The following is a 27,512-nucleotide window of genomic DNA, read 5'->3' on the forward strand; positions in this document are numbered from 1 at the left end:
TAATAATTACTCTTTACAACACAGTTGGCGAGGAGAACGGGATGATCTAAGTCACAGACGGAAAACCCCACGGAGACGCCCTTGGCTCGCCCATGACTGACGGCTGGCAGTGGGACTGAGCTCCGCCGTCCAGAAGGCTCTGTCTGGCTGACCGGCACCTGTGCTGCCCGTGTTGTCCCTTCCTGCCACCCACACTCCCATTTTAAAGTGAGGGCCCTGCCCTAACCCCAGGACAATGTCTCAGGATCCCACTCTCCAGCTGTGAGTCTGGGAACAGGGGAAAGTCATTTTGCGGCTTCTTGAAGCACAAAGCCGAGGAGCCGCTGAGCTGTCATTCCACACGCAGTTCCAGTGCCGCGCTGGGACTCTCGGAGGAGGAACCCTGCCGGTGACTTGGTGAAGGCACTGCAGAGTGCTGCCCAGGCCTGAGTGTCAGCCTGGGAAAACAGTGCACGTGGCCTAGAGTACTGGCTGCTGACCCGTCACCACACTCTGTGTCTGTGAGTGACGCTCATGAAGGCAAAGCACTGCTGCGTCCCATTCGGTGTCAGGTGATCTGCTCCGCAGAGAGCCTCTGGTGGGGGGCGGGGGCTGAGCTATCAGGGCCCGTGCTGCTGGGCTGGCGCTCCTTTCTGCTGTCCCTCTTCTGAGATTGCTACTCCCTAACCCCAGGGGGATCAGGGATTCCATTCATACAGACTGGTGGCTCAATGTAAAAAAAAAAAAAAAAAGTGAGGGTGGAGGTGAGAGGGAAGGAGCATTTTGATCCTGTTTCCCTAAAATACCCGAGGAGGTTTTTCAGCGCATTTGAGAGTCCACGTGATTGGGCACTTTCAGTGCTGCTCCCTATTGACATGCTAAGAGTCTCCTTAGAATCTAATTGTCACAAAACAAAGAATTTAAATCAAGTTGAAGCCACTATTGATTGCTCTCCTACTTGTCGATCCCCTTGAGGAGCCACTGAGCCATTTCACCCGCAGGTGTTGTAAAGTACCAAAGGCTACAGAATTAATATTAATATTTTAGGAGGCTTGGAGGACATTTTATTAATTTGGGTTAAGGTGTGAAGAGAAATTGTGAGAATAGTCTCTGTACTGTGTGATTGGCATAACCAGGATGGATCTTGCCATTGTATTGTAAATGAAAAGGGAAGGAAAGCATAGATTCCCTGACATTCCACCACACCTGTGGGGAAAGGAGTGAATGGCTAGCCAGGTGCAGGAAGGGAAAAGCCAAAATAAACCTTTTCTTATAACTATGAGCCATTTGCGGGCATTTGTCCCCACGGAAACTACCTCTCTTATGTAAATGCATGTAGTTAATACCTCTGACTCTGGACAGAGAGATGGCGGATGAACACTAGAAAATATAGGAAGGCCTTTTAATATGTAAAGAGATATCTTTTCTACCATTGTGTTGACTTGTAAATTTTGTTTTCTCCAAAATGATGTATGGTTTGCAAATTGAATGTGGTCCTATCATGTTAAAGGACATATGACTATAACCAATAGCGGTAAGGGGCTCCTAATTGCAATTTTTGCTTCTGTACTTCCCACTTACAAAACTATAAAAACTAAGTAGAACAAAGGGCCAGCGCACTCTCCGTCAGATTTCTGTCGGAGTTCCCGCCGCTTGGCCAAGCTAGACAATAAAACTTTAATGTGTAAACGACGGATTTTGCTCCTGTCTTCCATATTTCGGGTTCCTCCGAATTTGGATTAACACCCTCAAAGGTTGATTGGGGCCCCTTAGAAAGAGATCCCTCCCCACATCTCTCTCTCTCTGTCTCTCTGTCTCTCTCTGTCTCTCTCTCTCTCACACACACACACACACACACACACACACACACAGAGCAAGGGTCACCTAGGACCACCAGGAACTTGTCAGGTTGATATCCGAAGAGAGAGGGAAACAATTAGCTCCCCAGATATAAAACACCCTAAAAGATTTTGTTTAATAAGAAGGAGGAGACTGTTGGCGTGGTTGGTGGGGGGCTGTCCGGGAGAGAGGCCACAGCCTGGAGACGCCCGGTGCCTTCCTCTTTTCCCCTGTTCTCTTATCAACCAGAGACAGAAACTAACGTTCTGTTCTGGTGTCTAAAAGCCTAAGAGAAAAACCCGAGGGAGCAGGGTGGATACTGCCCCTGGAGGCATTGACAAGCCCAAGCCGAAAAAAGGAAAGAAAGGAACTTTGCACCTTGCATATGTAACAAACTCAGGTCCAGCAAACATAATGCTAGTCCTGGATTACTTATTGATTAAATAAACAAGAACAACAAAAAACCCTATGTATAGGAAAAAGTAAATAAAGATAATTAATTATACTATGTGTGTATATATATAACTCTGTTAAAGCAAAGATCCATAATTTGATCCAATTGGAAACCTGAAATGTATATACAATTTTTATATACTGAAGAACTTCTATAACAAAAAAGATTAAAAGAGTGCCGATTGGCTTTTGTGCCCTACAACCTGGGTTTTGCAGTAACTGTAACAAATGCTAAATTGTACCAATATATTTATATAAATATAATGGCATCAGCAATGAGACAACTAATGCATCAAAAGAAAAATGGGCAAAAGACGTGAACCGAGTTTTTACAATAATTACAAATGTCCATATTAAGTACATACATTTTTGTTAATGTCACCAACAATTAATGAAATTAAAATTTTTAAATGATCAGTTTTTATATTTGCCCTATTTCAGAGGCAAAGACTTATTTTAAATGGTAATACTTACTGCAGATGAAGACATGCATAATGGGTACTCTCTACACCAGTGGTTTCCAACCTTTTTTGGGCCACGGACCGGTTTAATGTCAAAAAATATTTTCACGGACCTGCCTTTAGGGTGGGAAGGATAAATGCACAAAATAAAATTATGTGACCAGCGTAAAAACTGTGGTATTTTAAAATATAATTGTTGAACTTACGAGACAAGTGTCAAGAGTGAGTCTTAGACGGATGTAACAGAAGGAATCTGGTCATTTTTTAAAAATAAAACATCATTCAGACTTAAATATAAATAAAACGGAAATAATGTAAGTTATTTATTCTTTCTCTGCGGACTGGTACCAAATGGCCCACGGACCGGTACCGGTTCGCGGCCCAGGGGTTGGGGACCACTGCTCTATACCACTGGTGATAAATGAGCCAGGCCCTCTTACACATTTTGGAAAGCAATTTAGTATTAAGTGTCAAGAGGCTTAAGAGGTTTTCTATCCTTTCACTTTGTATTTTTAGTTGTAGAACATAAGAGTTAAACTGTGTCCCCCTTCAAAAAAGAAACGTTCAAGTCCTAATCCTCCTATTGTGAATGTGACCTTATTTAGAAATAGGTCTTTGCAGATATATTTATAATTAGTTAAGTATCTGGAGAAGAATTATCATAGATTTAGGGTAGGCCCTAAATCCAATGATTGGTGCCCTTCAAAGGAAAGGACAGGGCCCCGACCGATTAGCTCTGGGGTAGTGTTGGCCCGGCCTATGAAAGTCCCGGGTTCCATTCCCAGTCAGGGCGCACAGGAGAAGCCACCTTCTGTTTCTCTACCTCTCCCTTGGCTTCCCCTCCTGCAGCCATGGCTCAAATGAGCAAGTTGGTCCTGGGCACTGAGGACGGCTCCATGGCCTCACCTCAGGTGTTAAAATAGCTTGGTTGCCGAGCAATAAAGCAGCAGCCCCAGATGGGCAGAACATCAGTCCCAGATGGGGGTTTCCGGGTAGATCCTGGTCGGAGTGCATGTGGGAGTCTGTCTCTCTGCCTCCCTACTTCTCACTTAATTAAAAAACAAACAAACGAAGAGGACACAGAAAGACATGTATCGAGAAGAAGGTCATGTGAACATGGGGGAGAGATTAGAATTACACTGCCATAACCTGAAGGATGGTGGTGCAGTGGATAAATAGACTGAGTATCGACCTGGGATGCTGAGGTCTCAGGTTTGAAACCTCAAGGTTGCTGGCTTGAGCGTGGACTCACTAGCTTGAGCACAGTGTTGCTGGCTTGAATGTGGAATCATCAATGTGAGCCCATGGTCGCTGGCTTAAGCCCAAGGTCTCTGGCTTAAGCAAGGGGTCACTGGCTCGGCTGGAGCTCCCCCCCTCCCCACCCTGCCGTTAAAGCACATATGAGAAGCAGTCAATGAACAACTAAAGTGACACAACTACAAATTGATGCTTCTCATCTCCCTTTCTGTCTCTCGCGCTAAAAAGAAAGAAAGAAGAAAGAAAGAAAGAAAGAAAGAAAGAAAGAAAGAAAGAAAGAAAGAAAGAAAGAAAGATTACACTGCCATAAACCACAGAATTCCAGCAGCCACCAGAACACCAGAATCTGGAAGCAGCAAGCAAAGATTCTCTTCCTAGAGCCTTCAAAGAAAACACAGCCCTGCCAACACCTTAGTTTTGGATTTCTGATCTCTAGAACAATGAGAGAGCAACTTTCTGCTGTTTTAAGCCATTAAGTGTGTGGTAATTCATGGCAATTAAGGCTGCGGTGGCCCTTGGAAACTACTACACTATAGAAGCAATCAGTGACAGAAATAAAAACTATATAAAGATATTCACCTTTGCATTATTTGTGACAGCTAAAAATTAGGAAAATTTAAAAGCAACAAAAATTAGAAGGATTAAGTTATAATGTGTACATAGTATATTATGCAGCCATTAAAATATGCTTTGAATATAATGCCATAGGAAAGGAAAATGCTTAATGGTACAGAGAACAGAAAATTCAGTATACAAATACAGTGTGTCCGTAAAGTCATGGTGCATTTTTTACTGGTCACAGGAAAGCAACAAAAGACGATAGAAATGTGTAATCTGCACCAAATAAAAGGAAAACCCTCCCCTTTTTCTGTAGGATGATGTGGCAGCATGTGCACGTGCGCAGATGATGATGTAACACCGTGTATACAGCAGAGCAGCCCACGGTCATGCCAGTCAAGATGTGGACAGTACAGAGGAAAGTTCAGTGTGTTCTGTGGCTCGCTAAATTTGAATCCGTGACCAAAGTGCAACGTGAATATTGGCGCGTTCATAATGAAGCACCACCACATAGGAATAACATTACTGGGTGGGATAAGCAGTTGAAGGAAACCGGCAGTTTGGTGGAGAAACCCCGTTCTGGTAGGCCATCAGTCAGTGACGAGTCTGTAGAGGCTATACGGGATGCTACCTAAGGAGCCCTAAAAAATCTGTGCATGAGCCCACATCGAACTGCACTGAATAGGTATGGAACTGGGAGATTTTTCCTTTTATTTGGTGCAGATTTCACATTTTTACCGTCTTTTGTTGCTTTCCTGTGACCAGTCAAAAGTGTACCATGACTTTACGGACACACTGTATATGTACAATGTGATCCCCAAGTGCAACTACATGGAATGCACATAGTTGTTGCCCTGATGGATGACATGAGTACAAAGTCTTAAGTAGGAACTACCTCATGAAGTCAACAGTAAACTAAAGGAAAAATAGCCTTGACATAGGAGAGTTTGTCCCAGAAAATACGTAATTATTATGAATATAACACTGTACATTAGTAAGTAACATAAGAGAAACTAAGAGGATGTTGAAAAGACATGTTATGCCTGACCAGGTGGTGACGCAGTGGATAGAGCGTTGGACTGGGATGTGCAGGACCCAGGTTTGAGACCCATAGGTCGCCAGCTTGAGCGCGGGCTCATCTGGCTTGAGAAAAAAAAAAAAAAAGCTCACCAGCTTGGACCCAAGGTCACTGGCTCAAGCAAGGGGTTACTCAGTCTGCTGTAGTCCCACGGTCAAGGCACATATGAGAAAGCAATCAATGAACAAATAAGGTGTCACAACAAAAAACTGATGATGCTTCTTATCTCTCTCCGTTCCTGTCTGTCTGTCCCTGTCTATCCCTCTCTCTGACTCTCTCTCTGTAAAAAAAATAAATATATAAAATAAAAAACTTTTTAAAAAAATAAAAGAAAAGACATGTCATAAAATTCAGTGCTCAGGGCCCTGGCCGGTTGGCTCAGCGGTAGAGCGTTGGCCTGGCGTGCGGGGGACCCGGGTTCGATTCCCGGCCAGGGCACATAGGAGAAGCGCCCATTTGCTTCTCCACCCCCACCCCCTCCTTCCTCTCTGTCTCTCTCTCTTCCCCTCCCGCAGCCGAGGCTCCATTGGAGCAAAGATGGCCCGGGCGCTGGGGATGGCTCCTTGGCCTCTGCCCCAGGTGCTAGAGTGGCTCTGGTCGTTGCAGAGCGACGGCCCCGGAGGGGCTGAGCATCGCCCCCTGGTGGGCAGAGCATCGCCCCTGGTGGGCGTGCCTGATGGATCCCGGTCGGGCGCATGCGGGAGTCTGTCTGACTGTCTCTCCCCGTTTCCAGCTTCAGAAAAATACAAAAAAATTCAGTGCTCAGCCCTTACAAAATACCTGGGAAAGCTAGCAATAGAAGGATTCTATGAGTGTATCCTGTAAACCATAAGCCAATATCACATTTTTCTGTGAAAAGACAGGTTTCCAATTAAATTAAACTAGGATGAATGAATAAATACTATGACCATGATTAACACTGTTCTGGCAGCCTTTACCAATTCCATAGGCAAGAAACAGAAATAAGAGGTCTAGTTACAAGAAACCAGAAGCAGAATTATTATCTGCATCAATAAGATCAGAAAATTGATGAAAATATTATTGAAATTAATAAGTGTTCATACAAAGGGTTAGATGAAAGATGAAAATTTAGTTTTTAATAATGCAGAAAAATGGAAACATAAGAGATTTACAATAGCAACCAAAAACATAAAATATCTAGGATTATCTGTAATACAAAATGCACATGAAAAAACTCCAGAAAGCTCTGAGAGATACAAAAACTTGAATCAATATTCCTGGAGGGTTAATTAAAATATTGTGAAAAACATTCCTCTTACAAAATTAATTTACAGATATCAATGAATTCAATAAAAAATACCTTAAGAGGATTAATTTGGGATTTGACAGTGTTTCTAACATTCATCAGGAGTTAACTGTTGACACATACAACTACATATAAAAATTTATGTCTAGGGCCCTGGCCTGTTGGCTTAGTGGTAGAGTGTCAGCCTGGTGGGCAGGAGTACCGGGTTCGATTCCCAGCCAAGGCACACAGGAGAAGCGCCCACCTGCTTCTCCACCCCTCCCCCTCTCCTTCCTCTCTGTCTCTCTCTTCCTTTCCCACAGCCAAGACTCCATTGGAGTAAAGTTGGCCCGGGCACTGAGGATGGCTCCATGGCCTTTGCCTCAGGTGCTAGAATGGCTCTGGTCACAACAGAGTGATGCCCCAGATGGGCAGAGCATCGCCCCCTGGTGGGCATGCCAGGTGGATCCTGGTCAGGCACATGCGGGAGTCTGTCTGACTGTCTCCCCGTTTCCAACTTAAGAAAAAAAAAATTGTGCCTATTTCTCTCTTTACAATCCACTTAACTCTGAAGAAAGTTAGTTTTATTGGAAATTCACAAGTCATTCAATGTCTCTACCTGTTCTTTTAGCAGTTAATAAAAGATTAGCATTCGTTACTTGGGAGGCTTCAAAACTGATGTGCATTTTCTTAAAAAGTTTATTTTCCCCAGTGCAGTATTACTTTTGTATTTCATTACTTTTTATCTTGACTCATTTCCTCTAGGGACATGTGAACTCCTGCAAAGCTCTGTGGTTATCTAAAAGTGCTCACTGAAACATTTTATTTACATTTAAAATTTTATTTTTATATTGGCATAAAGACAGATTGGTATAATAAAAGAGTGGTCCAGAGTTGAATCCCAGCTCTGCCTCTTTCTCAGTGTGTTCCAATTTCCTTTTTTTAAAAGTAGATCAATATGTCTACCTCAAATATTTGTTGAGAATACAGTCATATTATTATTACCTAGCACAGAGCTTGGCTCATATTATAAGTCAAGTATAGGCCCTGGCCGGTTGGCTCAGCGGTAGAGCGTCGGCCTGGTGTGCAGGGGACCCGGGTTCGATTCCCGGCCAGGGCACATAGGAGAAGCGCCCATTTGCTTCTCCACCCCCCCCCCCCCCTTCCTCTCTGTCTCTCTCTTCCCCTCCTGCAGCCAAGGCTCCATTGGAGCAAAGATGGCCCGGGCACTGGGGATGGCTCCTTGGCCTCTGCCCCAGGCGCTAGAGTGGCTCTGGTCACGGCAGAGCGACCCCCCGGAGGGGCAGAGCATCGCCCCCTGGTGGGCAGAGCATCACCCCTGGTGGGTGTGCCGGGTGGATCCCGGTCGGGCGCATGCGGGAGTCTGTCTGACTTTCTCTCCCCGTTTCCAGCTTAAGAAAAAGAAAAAAAAAAAAGAAGTCAAGTATAATTTGTTATAATTATATATTTTTCTAAGTTTGTTTTTCTTTCTTTTTATTTTCCCAATTTACTTATGTAACTACTACCCTGTTTTAATTCACTCTTGTGGTTAGAACATGGTGAGTTTGTTCACATGAGTGTCTCCTGTGCTAGGCTGTGATTCCTCGGAGAGAGAAGGAAATGTTTTGCTCATCTGCAAGTCCACACAGCCCCTCGTCTAATGCTTCCCACATTTTGAATGCCCCTCAGTGTGAAAGAAAAGAAGAAAAAGGAAGAGAAGGAGGAAGAAAGGAAAAGATGGTGTTGATTCTCATGATACATGTAAACATTTGTACTCTTGCAATAAAATTGTATTTCATTACGTGTTAAGTTTAATAAAATCTTAGTATTTCAGAAGATGTACTAAATTAGTGCAGAGAGGTGAATGGACATGTACAAATCTGATTAATTCAGTGAGGAGCCAAAAATAAACTAGAAACCAATCTGTCCACAACATTTATTGAATCCCCACTATGTACTTAAACGATTTCAGTGTCTGGCTCTTAATTCTACAGTCTATCCACGGTTTAATGGTGAAGAAATGTTGATATACTGAAGCAGTCAAAGTCTTATGTATTATAAAAATCAGAAAACAAAGACTGATGAGTCCCATAATAGCAACAGCAGCCCTGCCTAGCTCTGCAATACTATTTGGTTTTACCACATATGGGCTGGATGCCAGGGCTCTGTTTATGTGCATGGGGTGAAATTACAGCTGCCAAGAAGACAATGTTATTATTATTATTTTTTTTACTTATACATATAAAACCAGTACAATTTCCCTGAATGCCTAACTGGTAAGCTTAAAATAATACCAATAATGCCTGACCAGGCGATGGCGCAGTGGATAGAGCGTCAGACTGGGATGCAGAGGACCCAGGTTCGAGACCCCGAGCTTGCCAGCTTGAGCGTGGGCTCATCTGGTTTGAGCAAAAAAGCCCACCAACTTGAACCCAAGGTCTCTGACTCCAGCAAGGTGTTAGTCTGCTGAAGGCCTGCAGTCAAGGCACATATGAGAAAGCAATCAATGAACAACTAGGGTGTTGCAACGCGCAATGAAAAACTAATGATTGATGCTTCTCATCTCTCTCTGTTCCTGTCTGTCTGTCCCTATTTATCCTTCTCTCTGACTTACTCTCTGTCTCTGTAAAAAATAAATAAAATTAAACAATTCAACCTTTAAAATAATACCAATACTGTATTACCAAGTTAACAATCTGAGTCTTTCATAAGAAGATACTAATTTTAAAAAAGGGTACCTAATAAAGCTCGAAATTAAATATAATCACATGCAAACATATAGGCAGAAGCCAATCAATGTTCACAAAGAGATAGGGTTTATGAAAAGGTAGGCCAGCCCTGGCCAGTTGGCTCAATGAATAGAGCATACGCTCAGTGTATGGATGCCCTGGGTTTGATTCGTGGTCAGGGCACACAGGAGAAGCAACCATCTGCTTCTCTACCCCTCCCTCCCTCTTCCCCTCCCTCAGCCAGTGGCTAGATTGGTTTAAGCTTTGGCCGGCGTGCTGAGGATGGCTCCATTCGGCCAAGCATCGATCTCAAGGTGTTAAAAATAGCTCATTAAAAACGGCTCAGTTGATTCACACATCAGCCAGGTGGATTCCAGTCAGGGCACATGTGGGATTCTGTCTTACCATCTCCCCTCCTCTCAAAACAAAAAAGAGAGAAAGGAAGGAAGGAAGGAAGGAAGGAAGGAAGGAAGGGAGGGAGGGAGGGAGGGAGGGAGGGAGGGAGGGAGGGAGGGAGGGAGGGAGGGAGGAAGGAAGGAAGGAAGGAAGGAAGGGCATTTCAGTGTGGGAGACTGGATCCAGGTGAGTGGGCAATAAAAGTCCACATAAGAGCCTGACCAGGCGGTGGCGCAGTGAATGGAGCGTCAGACTGGGATGCAGAGGACCCAGGTTCGAGACCTCGAGGTCGCCAGCTTGAGCACAGGCTTATCTGGTTTGAGCAAAGCTCACCAGCTTGGACCCAAGGTCGCTGGCTCAAGCAAGGGGTTACTCGGTCTGCTGAAGCCCCTCGGTCAAGGCACATATGAAAAAGCAATCAATGAACAACTAAGGTGTCCCAACAAAAAACTAATGATTGATGCTTCTCATCTCTCTCCATTCCTGTCTGTCTGTCCCTATTTATCTGACTCTGTCTCTACTCTGTAAAAAAAAAAAAAAAAAGTCCACATAAGAGAGGAACTGGAAGGAAAACATGGATAGATAAAATGGGTTCAGATTTGTAAGGCCTTGAAAGCCAACACCAATACCTTGGATTTGGTCCTTAAATAAGACACTGTGTCAGGAGTGTTCCTGTTTCGGGAACACTTACAGAAGCAAAACACTGGAGATGGGCAGACACCACTGTGCACTCAAGTGGCCAAGAGGCAGGAGGCAAGAAAACTAGTGTGGAAACTACCACAGAGTTTTCATATATGAAATCATTATTATTAAACATAATCTTAAAATTTTGTAAAGTCTAGGAATTGACCAGTGCGCCCCATGCAAACAGTGGAGAAAGAAAGTAAGCTGCAATTCTAGGCCGGGGCAGCCCAAGGTCAGCTGTTCTCTGAACTTACACTTTGCTTCATGGTGACCATGGGTATCATTAAAAGGGTCCAGGTGAAAGACACCCTACCTGGGCTTTAGAAATTGTGGAATGGAATGGAATTACCACTGATTAAGATAGGGAAACACAGAGTCCTGAAAGTATTTCAGAGTCTGTCCAGGGCATAGCCAAACTAGCACCAGGCAAAGACCTTCCACATATTGTATTAACAACTGGTATGTATACCAGGCAGTTCTAATACTCACAACCCTAGGAGGCAGAGACAGTCGTCCACTTTCACAGATGTGCAGAGGACAGTAACTTGTCCAATATCACATTGCTGGGAACTGGAGTCAGGATTAGGACCCAGGGGGCTAACTCCAAGGCCTGTAGTCTGAACACTAGACTATGTGGCTGCTTTTCAAAATAACCTATCAACTATTAAGATGAATCAGATTTGTTCAACAAATATTTACTGTTTTCTTATTTGCCAGGCCTCATCCCATGTATTGTGTTTTCAGTGATGGATGAGTTACAACTTCTACTCTAAAGAAGTCTAGTGAACAAGACAGACAATCCAGATTTTACTGATGAATAACAGAAACTCTAAGCTTCTGAATATTAAATAACTCATCCAAGCACACAGCCAGCTTAGAGGGTGATTAGACCAGGACTTAAATGCTGACATTACCTCTCCAGGTCTAATGCTTATTCCAAGTAATTTTGGTACTTCCCCTTTCGGCCTACTGGGCAAAACCAAAAGAAAACAAAACAATATCATAACTAGGACTATCTAGTCTAGTCAAACTTCTACAAAAAGATTCTGATCTTGGTAAGAAGGAACATTAAATTAAGCCATTGTGGTTAGGAAGCAAACAGCGCAGGCTGTCTCTATACCAATATACCACACGTTGGTTCAACAGTTGAAAAATGTATCATTTTAAACATTAACTGTTCTACTATCAATCATTTTTTTCTTTTTCTTTTTTTGTGACAGAGACAGAGAGAGGGACAGATAGGGACAGACAGCCAGGAAGGGAGAGAAATGAGCAGCATCAATTCTTTGTTGCGGCTCTTAGTTGTTCATTGATTGCTTTCTCATATGTGCCCTGACTGGGGGGCTGCAGCAGACCAAGAGACCCCTTGCTCAGCCAGCGACCTTGGGCTCAAGCCAGCGACCATGGGGTCATATCTATGATCCCACGCTCAAGCAAGGGACCCCACGCTCAAGCTGGTGAGCTGATGCTCCAGCCGGATGAACCTGCGCTCAAGCTGGCGACCTCGGGGTTTCGAACCTGAGTCCTCTGCGTCCCAGTCCAATGCTGTATCTACTGAGCCACCGCCTGGTCAAGCAATCATTTTTTTTCTAAAACTATTTCAGGTGCTTTGGGTGAATCACTCACATTGAGCCACTTTACTCAAGGAAAACCAAGATATATCCTTGTGGACTGAGAAGCTAAAGATGGCCCCAACCACAGTAATTAAAACTATTTTTCATTTTTTCCTCCTGCCCTTCTAATGCCCGCTGAAGGAGGCCTAGAATCCTCCTTCTATAACGTTAAAAAATTGTCCCAAACTATCTAATCATACCAGGTTATGAAATTTTGATTGACCAAGTCTGCATGGCCCCTCCAGTTTTTCAGGGTGAGCGACAATCGCTCACGTCACTCAACCCCTGTCCGTACTGGCAGTATCAAGGGCAGCGGGGATTCATCAGCTGTCTTTGCACACCAGGTGCTTCGACACAGCGCTCAAGGCCATGTCAGTAGATCTTTTTACTCCTTTTTTACTTCTCAAAAGATGCTGATTGGAATCAAATCATACATGTAGTACAGGCAGCCAGTCACTATCTTATGATGTGAAGAGTGGTAATAAAGGTCTCCAGTGCCCCTAAATAAATCCTGACCCGGCCTGTCAAAGTACAGTAGTTGAATTTAAGGAAGAGAGATTGGATCATACAGTGTCACTAGCAATATTAAGCAGGCTAACAGTTATTTAACAAACATGCATTATGAGCCCGACCCGGCAGGAGACCAGGCATGGCCCACGTGACCAAAGACAGGGGTCAGAGCTCATCAGTCTCGTTAAGATAAAAATGTACTGTTTTTAATAAATTCTTAATTGAGTTTTATTGAGGTGACACGGGTTAAAATGATATACTGGTGCTACAGGTTTCAGGTGCCCAATTCTACAACAGTTTGCAACGATTTTAATATCTAATTTATTTTTGGTAAAAGGTAAAGTATTTTTAAATCTTTCCATGGTGCATACAAGAGGTACAGTGGAATGCAGGGTGTGGGGCAAGTCTTCCACCTCCTTTTCCAGCTTCCTTTCAGGGCAGCCCCGGCCCCGCCCCGCGGAAGGACCAGTGGCTCCCCTCGCTGCCCACACTGTGTGCTCGGCTCTGCTCGATGTGCAGCAAACACAAAGATGGCGGACTAGTCCCTATCCCCAAGCAGCTCACAGGTAATGAGGAGATAAGTACAGCAGCAGAGATCGGTACCGGGAATCGGGAGCTCCAAAGGGAGGATATATGATGTTTAGGACGCTCACTCCATAAAAACTTAAAAAAATGGAGAGTGAGTATTTCAGCTTACACCATTAGTATCATACTCATGGACTATGTGGGCAAACTAGTTTGGTTGCGCGTGGCAGAATACGCAGTAAGGCAGTGTAAAAGTGAAGGAGTTGGCATCCCCCAGCACGCTTACTTATTCCATTTTGGACTGTTAAAAGTACAAGTGTGGCCCTGGCCGGTTGGCTCAGTGGTGGAGCGTCGGCCTGGCGTGCAGGAGTCCCGGGTTCGATTCCCGGCCAGGGCACATAGGAGAAGCACCCATCTGCTTCTCCACCCCTCCCCCTCTCCTTCCTCTCTGTCTCTCTCTTCCCCTCCTGCAGCCAAGGCTCCATTGGAGCAAAGTTGGCCCGGGGGCTGAGGATGGCTCTGTGGCCTCTGCCTCAGGCGCTAGAATGGCTCTGATTGCGGCAGAGCGACGCCCCAAGATGGGCAGAGCATCGCCCCCTGGTGGGCGTGCCGGGTGGATCCCGGTTGGGCGCATGTCTGTCTGACTGCCTCCCTATTTCTGGCTTTGGAAAAGTACAAAATAATAATAATAATAATAATAATAATAATAATAATATATAAAAGAAAGAAAAAAAAAAGCACAAGTGTTCCGTTTGTGTTGCTTTGGCAGCTTTTTGGCCCTTATCATGACTCCTAAATGAAAGGCAGAGTCTTTAGATAGTAATGTTTAGAAGAAGAGGAAAGCCATTACGATGGAAGTTAGACATTGTAAAGATATCAGAAAAAGGAGAATCAGCGACAAACATCAGCCATGTGCTTGGCCTTAGCTGCTCTACTGTAGCAATAAAACTCAGCTACTGGCATCACATGGAGAGGAGCTGTCTGCTGAGGGCCTCATTCAGCTGGAGAAGCAGCTGATTGAAGAGGAAGAGTTAGAAACCCCAGAACCCAAGAGATTAACTACCAAGGGCTTGGCAGAAGGTTTTTCTATGGCAGAGGATGGGTTGGCAAAATTTGAGACTAAGGACCCCAGAGACGACAGATTCAGTAAGGTCTACAGAGTTATTATGGATGGCTTGCAATGCTATAGGCAGATTTTGTAAGAGAAGAAGACATCAACCTTCCACATTAGCCTGGAACAATTCTTTAAGAAGGTAGAGAGGCCTGCAACCGATCCTGTACCCTCTACATCAGCTGCTTCTCAAGATGAAACACCTGTAGTACAGGTAGAATCATCTCTAGTGTCTCCTGCATGTTCCTTAGGCAATCCTGATTCACCTGACCCAATGTCTCCAGCACCTTCTGCAGGTTCTCCTGCCTCTCCAGCTTCCTACTACCCATAGGTCACTCTCTCCCACCTTGCAATGCCCCTTCCAGTGTGCAAGCCAACCACAGGAATAAAGGTAAGGAATTTTTTTTACACTCATTTTTTGTCATTTTTTTCTGTTACTACAGTACAGTGTACAGTACAGTATATTTATGTCCTTTTCCTTTTTCTGTGGCTTAGTTGTGTTTTTATATTCTAGATTATGATTTTACAACTGTGTTAGGATAGGTAAGTGACTTAGGCTAGGGTGTGTTTCGACTTACACCAAAATTCGGGTTTTGTCACTGTTGTAAGGAACAGACCTGTGTTGTAACCCAAGGACTCCCCTGTATTTTCAAAAATGAAATCATTCAAAATGTGGTATACATATACAATTGAATATTATTCAACCTCACAAAAGGAAGTAAATTCTGACACATACTACAACATGGAGAAATCTTCAGGACATTGTGCTAGGCAAAGTATATGAATCATAAAAAGATAAGTACCAGGTGATGCCACTTATATGGGGTACCTAGAATAGTTAAGTGCATAGAGAAAGTAGAATGGTGGTTGGGGGAAGAGGGAGAAGTGGGGAGCTGTTCTTTAAAGGATATAGAACTTCAATTTTGCAAGATGGTAAGAGTTTTGGAAATTGAATGCACAACAATCTCAATATATTTAACAGCACTGAGCTGTAGGCTTAAAAATGGTTAAGATAGTGAATTTTATATGTATTTCACCACAATTAAAAATAAAAAATATATCTAAATTAATAAAATTTTGAAATAACTAATAGAGCTGTTTTAATACTCTTTTCACTTACTTCTGTGATCACCTTTCTATGTGAGACATATATATCTCCATCAATATTGCAGATGACTGCATAGTATGCTATTGTAGAGATCTACTTTAATTTATTTAACCAAGGAGAATTCTTTTTTAGGATGGAAGAAAATTATAAGCGCTTAGCGATAAGAAGGAGCCAGTAAAGAACAGAGAGATAGGAGATCACAGAAGAGAGAGGGATATTTATTAATAGAGCAATAGTTCTGAAGAAGGCACGAAAAGATGGTATTTAGGGTTAAAGTAACTGGCCAGCCTTAAACATGGGGAAACATGGGTACCACATCCTCTGAGGAAAGGAGATGAAGATGGGTATGAATATATTTGCATGTGTAAGGGAGAGTTCAGGTAGTTGAAGGAAGTCGAGAGACTGGGCATCGCAGTGAAGGTAAAGAAGTAGAGGAAGTGGGGTATGAAAGAGCTGGAAGGACCCACAGCTTTGTTCAGAAAATGGGATACGGGGGTTAAGATTTCTACGGTGAAAAAGTACCATCTGGATAAGAATTTGGGTAGAAGGTTGGGAGTGAGTAGCTGTGGTTTAGTGAAGGTGAACTCATTAAGAAGATCCAATGCCAATGAGTGCACAATTAAGTAGAAAGACAAATGAATGCTTCCCTCTCTCTCTCACTCTTCCTCTCTGTGAGAAAGGAGGAAGAAGAGGAGGAGGAGGAGGAAGAGGAAGAGGCTGAGGGGAAGAAGAGGAGGAGGAGGAAAAGGAGGAGGAGAAGAAGAAGGTGGTATAATGGCCCTGGCCAGATAGCGCCGTTGGTTAAGTGTTGTCCCGATAGACAACCAGAGGTTGCCAGTTCAATCCCAGGTCAGGGTACATACAGAAACGGATTGATGCTTCCATCTGTCTCTTCCTTCCTCTCTCTCTCAAATCAATAAAGATTTTAAAACATTAAAAAATACCGGTCCAATGGATTTTGAGACCAGATTCATGGTCACATCATTCAGGATGGTGCCACCGCCAAGGATTACAGCAAGAACCGGGGAGGAAAGGGAGATGTGAGAAGACATGCAGCCAGGTCTTCAGTTCCTCAAAAGATGAACAGAAGTGACTGTGAGCTAGATGACGAGCAGTGTGAGAAAAGGAGACAGGTAATTCACCACATTTAGCCTCAAGGTCAGGGATGAGAAGCCTTTCATAAAGTTACCCACAAAGGAGTTGAGAGAGCAACCAGCCAAAAGGCTGAGAACTTTAACCACAGATTCCCTGGGGTGAAGAAGAGAATGGGGGAAATCAACAGAGGACAAGAAGTAAATAAGAGGGAGTTAAAGTACAAGATATTATATAGGGAGTAGGGAGGTAGGTACGAGAGGCCGTGCTGGCACAAGTTACGGTCCTGTAGGAGGTAGGAGGACATGGGGTTATGGACACAGGTGGATGGCCAGGCTTGACCAAAGGAAAGAAAATGGCTGCACGACACAGGTCTAGTCTCAGAAAAGTGGTAAAAATCATTATTAAGTTTGCAAGAGATAGCAAGGAGACTTCTAGTTTTCACAGCACATTCTCTAGTACCCCCAAATTCTTTACCATGATTTCTCTCCATAGCACATTAGCCATATACTATACTAGTTTCTTTTTTTTTTTCTTAGTGAGAGGATGAGGAGGCAGAGACAGATTTCCACATGCGCTCCAATCAGGATCCACCCAGCCAGCCCACTAGGGGGCGATGCTCTGCCCATCTGGGCTGTTGCTCCGTTGCTCAGCAATGGAGCCAATTTTTAGCTCCTGAGGTGGAGGCCCCAGAGCCATGCTCAGGGCCTGAGGCCAACTCGCTCGAACTAATTGAGCCATGGCTGTAGGAGAGGAAAAAAGAGAGAGAGAGAGAGAGAGGGAGAGGGAGAGGGAGAGAGGGAGAGAGAGAGAGAGAGAGAGAGAAGGAGAGGGGGAGGGGTGGAGAAGCAAAAGGGTGCTTCTCCTGTGTGCCCTGACCAGGAATCAAGCCCGGGACATTCACACATCAGGCTGACACTCTACCACTGAGCCAACCAGCCAGGGCTGTATACTATACTAGTTTCTTGTTTATTTTTGATCAGTCTTCCCTGCTGGAATATAAAAGTCCCTGAGGGCGGGAACACCATCTGTTTTGTTCACTGCTCTGTCACCAGGATCTAGATCATATCTACACACAATGATGCCTCAATAAATCACACTTGTTGAATGAATAAATGAGTGGATGAGTAAATGATAAAAGCCAGTTAGAATAAGGATATCCCATGAGGTTTACTAAAATAACGCATAGGGTCTTCCCCAAGAGGAAGCTATCTTAGGATGTTCAGTCTTTTTTTTTTTTTTTACAGAGACAGAGAGAGAGAGTCAGAGAGAGGGATAGATAGGGACAGATAGATAGGGACAGAGAGAGATGAGAAGCATCAATCATCAGTTTTTCATTGTGACACCTTAGTTGTTCATTGATTGCTTTCTCATATGTGCCTTGACCGTGGGGCTACAGCAGACTGAGTAACCCCTTGCTCAAGCCAGTGACCTTGGGTCCAAGCTGGTGAGCTTTTGCTCAAACCAGATGAGCCGGCGCTCAAGCTGGCAACCTCAGGGTCTCGAACCTGGGTCTTCTGCATCCCAGTCCGATGCTCTATCCACTGCGCCACCACCTGGTCAGGCTTAGGGTGTTCAGTCTTTTTATTTTTAGGTGAAGTTTAAACATACTTTTTTATTTAATGAGTGATTTCTTTTAAAATAACATCTCTTGGTCTATTTTTCTAATTATAAAAGCAAAAACATTCACTGTGAAATATTTTAAAAACATTAAATACTTATAAAAAAAGTAAACATAATATCAATAGAAAGATAAAATCACCAGCAAACATAATTACATCTATAAACAGGCATTATTTATATGTACATACTTGTAACCATATTATATATCAATTTTATGTCTTGTTTTTTAACCTGGGTGTTCAGTCTTAAAGGGACAGAAAATGTCAGCCATGGCCTCCTCCCAGGTATCTGCTCTTCACGTGACTACTCCTTCTGATCCTCTAAGATTCAGCCTGAGTGTCACCACTTCTGGGAAGCCCCTCTTGATGTCTCTCCTCTATCCAGGACAGCTGTCCTGTCTTAGGTGCTCTCAAGGTACCCTATGATTCTTTTTCTTTTTTCAAAATTTTTTTCTCTTTTTTTTGTATTTCTCTGAAGTTGGAAACAGGGAGGCAGTCAGACAGACTCCCACATGCACCCAACTGGGATCCACCCGGCATGCCCACCAGGGGGCGATGCTCTGCCCATCTGGGGCGTTGCTCTGTTGCAACCAGAGCCATTCTAGCACCTGAGGCAGAAGCCATGGAGCCATCCTCAGCGCCCGGACCAATCTCGCTCCAATGAAGCCTTGGCTGCGGGAGGGGAAGAGAGAGACAGAGAGGAAGGAGAGGGGGAAGAGTGGAGAAGCAGATGGGTGCTTCTCCTGTGTGCCCTGGCCGGGAATCGAACCTGGGACTCCCGCACACCAGGCTGACATTCTACCACTGAGCCAACTGGCCAGGGCCATGATTCTTTTATTATTATGCTTGCCCTACTGTATTGTGGATGAAAAAAGGGTTCTATAAAAAGTAACCTCACAGGGTGATCTGATGAGACATTCCTAACTGGGCAGGTCATGGTGAGTAGCAATACCCCAGGAATATAACTTTTTAATAAAAGGGTTATCGTTGCCTTAAGCAAGCCCTGTTCATTGTTTCTGTGCATCTAGGTTAACACACCCATTTCCTCTTGGCTGTGGCACTGTCCAAACTCTCGTCCAGCACTTCTACACTTCAGTGTCTGCCAAAGCCAGCCATGGGTGAGGGTCAACGGTTGTTCAAACGACCCATGAAAAGATGCTGCTCCTTAGGACAGTCCCAGAAGCCAAACCATACAGTTAATTGTACTGAAGGAAACTATACCTTTGAGTTCAACCTAAAACTGTACTGGCCAATAGCCACAAAGAATACTGAAGTTCCAAGTAATCCAATTTAAAAAAAATTTAATTAAAATTTCAGTTCCTCAGTTGTACACTCAAGTGTTCAATAGCTAGTGACTAGTGTGTTGGACAGCGCAAAAACAGAACATTTTCATCACCATACATAGTTTTACTGGATAGTGCTAATATAAAAATAATCTTTCTTCAGAAGATAACCTGGCTATATTCATTTCCTGCTAATCATGGACTAAACGAGCCATGATGTATGCAGAGGAAACGGAATCTCTGGTCTTCTCTTCTCGGCAGCCACAACTGCATGAGTGACGGTGTTTCTTTATTCCTCTTTGTGGGAATGAGAACTAAGAAAAGAACAAAAGTTTTTCTGGACAGTTCCATATACATATTAGGGCAGCAGTGCCTTTCCAACTTTTTTGACTGTGACCAACAGTAAAAAATATCTATTTCATCACAATCCAGTATACAGATCTATATGTATATAACTGAAGCTAAAAGTTTTATAAATCAATGTTATCCTTATTACATATTTTGGACTTGATTTTTATTTATTATTCTATTATATTGTTTCCTGTCTCATTAAAAAATAAAAGTACTTGCCTGACCAGGAAGTGCACAGTGGATAGAGCATCAGACTGGGATGCAAAGGACCCAAGTTTGAAACCCCAAGGTCACCGGCTTGAGTGTGGGCTCATCAGCTTGAGTGCAGGCTCACCAGCTTGAGTGCAGGGTCGCTGGCTTGAGCATGGGATCATAGACATGACCCCATGGCCGATGGCTTGAGCCCAAAAGTCACTGGCTTAAAGCCCAAGGTCATTGACTTGAGCCCAAGGTCTCTGCCTTGAGCAAGGGGTCACACTCTGCTGTAGCCCCCCAATTAAGGCACATAGAAGAAAGCAATTAATGAATAACTACGGAGCCTCAACGAAGAATTGATGCTTCTCATCTCTCTCCCTTCCTGTCTGTCCCTATCTGTCCCTCCCTCTGTCTCTCCCTCTCTGTCTCTGTCTCACACACACAAAGAAAATAAATATAAAAATAAAATAAAATAAACCTACTTAACTGTTTTCATAGCCCTAGTGATCTACAGTTGGAAAAAAATCACTGTCTGAAAACGTTTCCACATAAAACTGGAACTCAACTTCACACTACAGGGTTAACAGAAAGCTAGATAATAATTAATAGCTAACAGTTTTGGGGTGTTTACTATATGCCAGCCTATGTTAAATGTTTCATATTCATTACCTTATTCCAGTCTCATAATAACCCCATACAATAGGTGTCCAAGAACTATGAAAGGGCTGAGATTTTGTGATATTTGCACAAGTTAGCCTGCCACAATTTTAGGGACACTAACAGAAAACACAAGACTCCTAGGTCAGAGGCAAAGGACTTTTTTTTTTTTTTACAGAGACAGAGAGAGAGTCAGAGTGAGGGATAGACAGGGACAGACAGACAGGAATGGAGAGATGAGAAGCATCAATCATTAGTTTTTCATTGCGCATTGGGACACCTTAGTTGTTCATTGATTGCTTTCTCATATGTGCCTTGACCATGGGCCTTCAGTGGACCGAGTAACCCCTTGCTTGAGCCAGTGACCTTGGGTCCAAGCTGGTGAATTTTTGCTCAAACCAGATGAGCCCGCGCTGAAGCTGGCGACCTCGGGGTCTCGAACCTGGGTCTTCCGCATTCCAGTCTGACGCTCTATCCACTGCGCCACTGCCTGGTCAGGCGACAAAGGACTTTATTACTCACAGAAACAGTGCTAACATTCATATCAGTATTTCTTTGCAGTTCCCCCAGCTCCAGTTCCCATAGGTGTCACAAAGAGCACCATGTGACACCTGCACACACAATGAGTAGTTAACTTACTGCAGAGGAAGTCTGACCCGGGGTAACACAAATCTACCGGATATAAGAGTACCTGCCCTTTGCTTCTGAGTGTGACACTATCTCTATCATCCAAGACTGTTCACTACAAACACCATTGAAAAGACAGCCCAGAACAAAAAGGCAGTGAGTGCCTCTCTTTGTAAGACCTGTGAAAACACACAGGACACGTGGAGAACTGTCTCCCGACAGTAGCTACCATACTAATCCTCATTCTGTACATGAGAAAACATAGCTTTAAAGGGATTAAGTAACATATTCAAAGTTACACAGACAATAACCCAGGTCTGTATGACACCTGAGCCTATGCTGATTACACCTTCTTTCACAGCCAATGGACGTGCAGAAACAGGAAGAGAGAAGATTCTTCTCATTCAGTCAGTCATGCAGATGTGAAATCTGACCCTACAGAAAGTGGTTAACTAGATATAATTTATAATAGGCTATTTTTTCAAGGACCCTATAAGAAGAGAATCATATAAGAAGAGAACCTATAGAAAGGTCTACAGACCCTTCCTATGAAAGGCCAGAGAGAGCTTTTCAGCTTTATGGACCAGGTGCACTCTGTTTTAACACTCACCTGTGGTAGTAGTGCAGGCAATAGTAACAAACGTGCACAGCTGTATGCCAATAAAACTTTATTTACAAAATAGTTTGTTCAGTGCTGTCCTCAGATAACTCAGTGGGATACAAAAATTATGTAATATAATTTCCACGCACAAACCAACAATGATTTAATTGGAAAGACAAGGTAAATAAATATCCAGTAAATAAGCAAACCAGGAGATATATGAAGCTGAAGTGAGCCTAGGTTTAACTTCAGAACTGTTAAGTCAGTTTGGATAAATAGTATGAAAGAATTAATGTTGCAGGAGGGAAAGAGGGTGGGGGAGGTGGAAAAAAGTAGAGGGGAGATAAGTGGTGATGGAAGGAGACTTGACTTGGGGGGGGTGAACACACAATACAGTGTACAGATGGTGTATTATAGAACTTCACACCTGAAACTTGTATAATTTTATTAACCAATGTCACCCCAACAAATTCAATAAACATTTTTTAAAAGAATGATTTTAAAAAAACTAGTGTAATATATCCATAGACTAAAAATAGAATGGAGTCTCTCTGTGATGAGTGTGGTCACGCCAAAGCTTTAAGAAATAAATGATGTGCCTTGCAAAGGCTTTAGATGATCAAAAGGGGAGCAGTTATTATTCAGAAAACCCTCTTTAATTTCTTATGTGATAAAATGAGTTAAAACCTGTGTTATAAATAAGGAAAAAGTAACAGTGGGGGAAAAAAAGTTACTCTGGCCTGGGATCATGCTAGAGATTTCACAAATATTGTCCAATAGCTAATTAAGAACCATTTCTAAATTATCAAATGTGTGGCTCTGTAATTGAACATTCATTTGGTTCGATGGCTTGGTTATAAAAAAGCACAATGTGTCCTTATTTGATCCCAATGGTATCCTTTAGTCAAATAAGTTAATGAAAAAATTTTGTCTTTATTTTTATACCATATACATAATTCAAAATTCTGGTAAACAAATGGCAACCCACTCCTTTTCATATAAATCAATTTTTATGCCACATAAAAGCTCAAATTAAAGTGGAAAAACATTAATCAAAATGTCGGAAAAGATAATCAGCTTTCTCAAGAAAAATTCTTTTAGCTGCTAAAATTACAGGGAGATAAATTTGAACATTGCGCTTTTATTGACAGACTAGAAAAAATTTCAAATTGACACATTTTTGAAGTCTAGGATATGAGGAAAGATAACATTGCAAGGAAGAAATACTGTCACCTCTAAATTAATATTCCTGCTATTGCATGTAGATATATTTTAGATGCTAGTGCTTCCATGCAAATATATGTTAAGTTTTAGTGAAAAGTAGAATTTAGAAAGTCCAGGACAATTACTTTACAGAATTCTAATTCTATTCATACACTCCAAGTTCAGTAAAATCTTTCTATTTTGACTGCTTTACAATGATCAACATCTATTAATACCTTTTAATTCATGGATCAATAGAATGAACAATAATTTGAAAGAGTATTTCATTAAGCAGCCTAGTTAAAAATATATATAACACCTTTTTAGTCATGTTCAGTTTTCATTTATGCTTTAAAACTTCCAATTATTACCATTGAAAAATATTTCCCTGGCAGGGCCCTGGCTGGTTGGCTCAGCAGTACAGCGTCAGCCCAGTGTGTAGAAGTCCCGGGTTTAATTCCCAGCCAGGGCACACAGGAGAAGTGCTCATCTGCTTCTCCACCCTTCCCCCTCTCCTTTCTCTCTGTCTCTCTCTTCCCCTCCTGCATTCAAGGCTCCATTGGAGCAAAGTTGGCCCGGGCGCTGAGGATGGCTCCATGGCCTCCGCCTCAGGCTCTATGGCTCTGGTTGCAACAAAGCAACGGCCCAGATGGGCAGATCATCGCCCCCTAGTGGGCATGCTGGGTGGATCCCTGTCGGGCGCATGCGGGAGTCTGTCTCCCTCCCCGCTTCTCACTTTGGAAAAATACAAAAATAAAATTTCCTTGCAGTTAAATTACATACGTGTAAAAAAATTAGGAAGAAGGCCCTGGCCGGTTGGCTCAGCAGTAGAGCGTCGGCCTGGTGTGCGGGGGACCCGGGTTCGATTCCTGGCCAGGGCACATAGGAGAGGCGCCCATTTGCTTCTCCACCCCCCCCCCTCCTTCCTCTCTGTTTCTCTCTTCCCCTCCCGCAGCTGGGGCTCCATTGGAGCAAAGATGGCCCCGGCGCTGGGGGTGGCTCCTTGGCCTCTGCCCTGGGCGCTGGGGTGGCTCTGGTCGCGGCGGAGCATCGCCCCCTGGTGGGCAGAGGTCGCCCCTGGTGGGCGTGCCGGGTGGATCCCGGTGGGGCGCATGCGGGAGTCTAACTGTCTCCCCCCGTTTCCAGCTTCAGAAAAGTACAAAAAAAAAAAAAATTAGGAAGAAGTCTACTTTATTAATAAATGAAATGTCTGATAAACAGTAAGGCTATGCCATTTTTGGAGACATTTATGTTTACATTCAGTTGAAAACCATTATAACTCATTATAATTACTTTTGAGCTAAATAACACCGTTTACACTAAAAGCTAATTTCCTCTACTGCCATAGTTAATCACAATTACTTCTTCAGCTTTGGCTACACTTGTCTAAAAGTATTACACGACTTTCAACGTTTTTTCAAAGACGCTTCATGTCACTTGGTATTCCACAGTCTGTCTCACCGTCCCCAGAGATGGACGATTCTGCAGCCTTGACCCAGAATCTGAATATCTTAAGGATTTTTAGTATGTCAGACACAGCCTCTGTACTTTTTAAAGAAAAGTAACCATGAGCCCTGGCCGGTTGGCTCAGCGGTAGAGCGTCAGCCTGGTGTGCAGGGGACCCGGGTTCGATTCCCGGCCAGGGCACATAGGAGAAGCGCCCATCTGCTTCTCCACCCCCCCCCCTTCCTCTCTGTCTCTCTCTTCCCCTCCCGCAGCCAAGGCTCCATTGGAGCAAAGATGGCCTGGGCGCTGGGGATGGCTCCTTGGCCTCTGCCCCAGGTGCTAGAGTGGCTCTGGTTGCGGCAGAGCCACGCCCCCTGGTGGGCAGAGCATCGCCCCTTGTGGGCATGCCGGGTGGATCCCGGTCGGGCGCATGCGGGAGTCTGTCTGACTGTCTCTTCCCGTTTCCAGCTTCAGAAAAATACAAAAAAAAAAAAAAGAAAAGTAACCATGATAAGCTGTTGCCTCTTCTATTCTACATTGCATAGACTTTATGAACAAGTGATTGCTTATATTTAGTTCGATCTCTTATATTTAGTTTGACATTGGAAATCTGAAATCTACTTCCAAAATGAAATTAGTTTTACTTTCTAGGTTGCACTGGAAAAAAATAAGATTTTCAGCCTTGATTTAAAGTCATAGCCTTTTATATGAAATTCTTAAAACAATATTGGTTTCCACTTATTATATTAAAAATTAAATCAATAACTTCCCATTATAAAATAAATAAGACCTGGGGATGTAATGTATGGTATGGTGACTACAATTAATAATATTGTATCGTATATTTAAAAGTTGCTAAAAGAATAGATCTTGAAAGTTTTCATGACAAGAAAAAATTATTGTAACTGTGGTGAGGGACTTATTGTGGTGATCATTTTACAATATGTTAAAATATCAAATCTTTGTAATGTATACCTGAAACTAATATAATGCCATAGTGTCAAAAAGTTCATATATATACATATATATAAAATGAAGCACTACCAGGCAAACAGTAGCTTTGAAGAAAACACATAATCTAGAATGTAGTAAAAAGTGGAGAATTTATAGATGGGATGTACATACCTATTTAGACCATTTGTCACTATTTGCTACAAACCAGTGTGCAGACATTAGGAAGGGCTAGGAGAGAAAGACTGAGTTCTGGAGACACAATTTGTTGGGACATTCGGGTTTCTTTAGCACCAGGCTGCCTGTCCAAGGGCATTAACCTTCAGAGGCCACAGGCTGGCAGCAGTGAGGTCTCTTCCAGCCTACATGTGCATGGACTCTCCTCGCACCCATCAAGCCTTGTCTTACACAGAAAACAATTGTTGTCAGCTCATTTCTGCACTTGTGCAATGCTGTACAACATTTGAGTCTCACAGGTCTGCAGATGTCCATCTATGTTTCAACATCGCATTGCAATATGGGAAGTGATGTGGCCGAACTCATGGGCTCTGTCACCAGACTGACTAGGGTTCAGATTCTGCCTCTGTGACTTACTAGGATGTAGGTACTGTGGGATTATGGCAGTGCCTGCATCAAAGGACTGCTGTGAGAAACAGGACAATACATGTAAAGCATTCAGCATCGAGCCTTTGGTAACTATTTGATAATGCCACATGTTATTACCATCTATTACGTATGTCATAGATCAGTACTTCCCAAAGTGGGTCCCAAGATTGGTTTCAAAGGCAGTAGTTTACATCATGATCCAGTATATACACATACATTTTACAATAATAATATAAATAATGACCATGCTAATATAGTGCTTATAAGACACTTCAGTTGTTTCCATGTCTTGGCCACCATGAATAATGCTACAATGAACACAGGGATGCATATATATCTTTGCAAATAAATGTTTCAAAATTTTCAGGTTGATACCCAGAACAGGGATTGCTGGGTCACATGATAACTCTACTCTTGATTTTTAAAGGAGCCTCCATACTGTTTTCCATTGTAGCTGTACCAGTTTACATTTCAACCAGCAGTGAATGAGGGTTCCTTTTTCTCTGTAACCTTTCCAACATTGTTATTACCTGTCTTGTTGAAAATAGCCATCCTAACGGGTATTGAGGTGGTATCTCATTGTAGTTTTGATTTGCATTTCTCTAATAGCTAGGGAAGTTTACCATCTTTTCATATATCTGTTGCCATTTGTGGTACGTATATACAATGGACTATATTACTCAGCCATAAGAAAATATGGAATACTGCCATTTGTGACAACATGGATATATCTTAAGATTATTATGCTAAGCAAAATAATTCAGACAGAAAAAGTCACGAACCGTATGATTTCACGCATATGTGGAATATAAAACTGAAAGAAATGAACAAACAAGGAAACCAACAGAAAACCACAGACACAGACAACAATATGTTGATGACCAGAGGGAGGGGCAGTAAAGGGCAAAGGGGACCAAATATTTGGTGACAGAAGATGATCTGACTTTGGGTGGTGGGCACACAATGCAATGTACAGATGATGCATCACAGAATTGTACTCTTAAAACCTATATAATTTTTTTAACCAATGTCACTCCAATAAACTTAATCTAAAAAAATGCTGATACCAACCTGTTAAATTTATTTCATGACCCAAGATATGCAGTTTGAAAAGTACTATAAGTGTTGTATAAATATTTTTTGAAAACATTAATGATAAAAAAGTTCAATAAGTCTATGTACCTAATCTTACTGTGCTATTGTGCACTGTAAATCTACACACACACGAAAGGATTATATAGAGCAGTTTCCAAATTTATTCAAGCATCTCTATCCCCCTGTGGGATGAACACGAATTTGGAGGATGTCATCTTAGTGTGTTAACACCTTTA

General features: G+C 42.9%; 1 protein-coding gene across 2 annotated transcripts in view; it reads right to left on the bottom strand.

Moving 5' to 3' along the window:
* Nucleotides 1-27,512, bottom strand: part of TMEM150C (transmembrane protein 150C) — a 90,991-nt gene that overhangs the window by 54,960 nt on the left and 8,519 nt on the right. The gene's annotated exons all lie outside the window — the stretch shown is intronic.

The sequence above is a fragment of the Saccopteryx leptura genome, chromosome 5, assembly GCF_036850995.1.
Source record: "Saccopteryx leptura isolate mSacLep1 chromosome 5, mSacLep1_pri_phased_curated, whole genome shotgun sequence".
NCBI classification, from domain to species: domain Eukaryota; kingdom Metazoa; phylum Chordata; class Mammalia; order Chiroptera; family Emballonuridae; genus Saccopteryx; species Saccopteryx leptura.